A 3,105-nucleotide genomic window follows, 5' to 3' on the forward strand; every position below is an offset into this window, starting at 1 on the left:
CCATTAGTTTCTGCTAACCAAAATTAGGCCATAACATGCAAATGGATCAATATTGTTGCTAAGTTTGTACTGTAAGAAAAACATACACATTATGCTCAACCATGAAACCCTCTATTATTTATGGCTATTACTGACGTCAATGCGTGACCCAATAAATTGTTTCAGACATGCTTAGACCAATCATGATATCCTATATTTATGTTTGTCATGTTATCATAATAAGAGAATGATATGTTTTTTGCATTTCATTCCATCTCAGCCATCTTATTCTCGTTGATTACGGCACCTAATTAAGAAAGTATACATTTCGAAAGATCAATGATATTTCATCACTTACATAGGTGGGTTCGCATCTTGTCGGCTCAAATTATCGGAGGTTCTCATAGGAATACGATGTGTGTGCATGTGGTCTTGTGTGTGTGTGTGTGTGTGTGTGTGTGTGTGTGTGTGTGTGTGTGTGTGTGTGTGTGTGTGTGTGTGTGTGTGTGTGTGTGTGTGTGTTGTTTCTAAAAATAAGTTTATCCAATACATTTGTTAAATTTTGAGAGTGTATGTAAGAGTTTATGTGGTGGATGGAAGTCCCTCTAGGTTGGTGCATGCCCAAAATTTGTTTCCAAATAAAATAAACATATGTAATCAAATTCACGATAATGCATTCAGTCAAGCATTCACAATTTAACAAAATAGTACATTCTATATAGGTTTAAAACATGCATGGTGTACACTCCTAGGAAGTTTACAATGCAAATGTAGCTAGATATACACCAGTTATGTGGTGCATGTACAAGCCGATACAAATACACACAACACTAGCACAAGAGAGGCAAGCCAGATGAGCCAGCGCATGCAAACTCTCTTGGAATCACACTGAAAAATAAAATGCGGTGCAAACCAATATAGATGTTGGTATATATCGACCGATCTTCTGATGGATGATTAATTAATGCACAGACACACATATATGTTTTCTTGGATCATCTGATTATTAGTACTTCAACATGCCCCACCTGTACGCATGCTCATCGACAAGATCTTGTCGGTGGTTGTTGCACCGCCGTTGCCCTGGTCGTTGTTGCCAGGACCGGTCCCAACGTCCTCATGTGACACCATGGATGACACCCCACTTCCAGTGTTCTTATGGAAGATCCTGCAAACCACATACTCCTACCAATGTACATAAACTGAATCAGTGCAAATAAATTATGGTCAATAGCTAGGTATGTGCATATGTATGGACGGACGACCATGCTCATGATTCATGACTACGTACTACCATACTGTAGGTTTAAATACCTTAGAAGACACGTTATTGGAAGCGGCATTTGCGATGGTGGTGGGCAGGCCGGATGTTGACTGCTTGCCGATCTCGAGCCTGTACTCGTGCATGACCCAGTTGGTCTTCTCCCCGCTGGGAGCTCTGCCCTTGTAGAACACCAATGTCTTCTTCATGCCCATGAGCATGGACATGCAATGTGGGTTGACGATCTCTTTGTCCTTACCCGTGGCCTTCCAGTAGCCGGCCTTCGTGGCCCGGTTGGTTCGTATCCCGGTGGGGTACTTGCGGTCCTTCTGGCAGTAAAAGTACCACTCATTCTCCCCCATCTTGGCCTTGTTGGGAAGCTCCCATGGCTCGTTCTTATTCAGGTCCACCTCACCGATCGCTGTGGCGTTGAACGCTGGGTTGAGAATCTTAGGGGCAAGGTAGGAGGTGATGATCTCCTCATCAGTAGGGTGGAACCTGAACCCCGGTGGAAGCTCTAACATGTTGTTGTTGCTGCTGAACTTGAAGGTGGTCTGCCATGGCGGAGGCTCTATGTGATCGCTGTATGCAACTATGGAAGGAATTTAATGAGCTAGATACATCAGGGGAGGCGCTTAAATAGGAGTGAAAGCGTGTACTGGCAAGGCGCTTGCCAAAGAAGCATCGACATTTTTGTGCCTTTGTTTAATTGTGTTCCTACTGGCAATGGATGGATAGAGATAGCTTCCTCGTCTTTACAACTGTGCTCTGCTTGTCCTATTGTCAGGGCCTCACCCTGGTGATGACAGGTGACGGGTCTCTCGAGCCTTTCTAGGCCATGGCCATGCCAGATTGCACAATTGGTTTTGTTTTCATTCTTGTTAGCGTATGCGTATGCGGTCCTCTACCCACCTTCTCGTCCGATCTACATGCATGTTCTGTTGCTGTTGCCGCCCAGCTTTGTTATGTAAAGCAAATAGACACCCACATTTGTATGTATCTACTAGCTGCGTGTGCATACGTAGCCCTGCTATTGTTCTAATTTATATGGCGTTTAATTGAGATGTATCAAGTGTGAACTATATGTACTATACATTTCACCCTTATGTATTTACCACATACTATATTTTTTAGAAGAAAAAAATTACCATATACTGAAGCTAATGCATGTTTACGCAAAACGATTTATGTTTTCAATGTCCCCGGTCACTGGATGGATGGTACAATTGTCCATAGTTAGCCTAATCTAGCAATACATGGAAAGATAATTCACCATGTCGGGCGCGAGGTGGTGTATGCGGGTGTCAGCTACATCCAGGAGCACGTTGCTCCTGCATTATGCACACATGCAACACAAGATGATTAATCTCTATCTCCCACAAAACGATGGCGCCATTGGAACGGTTACCAGCGGGAGAGGGGACACGCGCCCAGCCGCAGCTGAATCCCCGAATGCATGCGCGGGACCGGTAAGCTTCGAGGCACGCTCTTCATGCACATACGTACTTCTCTATTTTCTTCAATGAAAACCTTGCACGCCAATGACTTCTTTCCGGAGATAAACCTTCTGTTGCTTACTTTTATTATTTGCTTTCCAGGTTATCTTGCCTACCCGTGTACGTTCGTATGCGTGCCACACACATCACCGGCCTCTTCACTTTTCATAGAAAACCTTGCACGAGATGTATGGATCTATGTGCCTATCAACCCAATGCTCTGGCCATATCCCAACTTTGCAGGCATCTCCTCCCGTTTCTACAACCAGCTGGCATATTGCGTCGAATGGCGCATGAGGCCGAAACTGCCGTAAAGTGCACATTTAGTAAGAGGAAATTGCTGGTAAATATTTCTAATTGTCATTTTCG

The 3,105-nt window shown here is 44.1% G+C and overlaps 1 pseudogene across 1 annotated transcript; it reads right to left on the minus strand.

The window, feature by feature from the left end:
* Positions 1-674: 674 nt before the first annotated feature.
* On the minus strand, positions 675-1,801 carry LOC123064838 (NAC domain-containing protein 100-like; annotated as a pseudogene). Its single transcript, XR_006430825.1, has 2 exons — positions 1,294-1,801; positions 675-1,164 (listed from the first exon to the last, which is right to left on the minus strand). The product of XR_006430825.1 is annotated as an NAC domain-containing protein 100-like (transcript).
* Positions 1,802-3,105: the final 1,304 nt, after the last annotated feature.

This window comes from Triticum aestivum, chromosome 3B (assembly GCF_018294505.1).
Source record: "Triticum aestivum cultivar Chinese Spring chromosome 3B, IWGSC CS RefSeq v2.1, whole genome shotgun sequence".
NCBI classification, from domain to species: Eukaryota; Viridiplantae; Streptophyta; class Magnoliopsida; order Poales; family Poaceae; genus Triticum; species Triticum aestivum.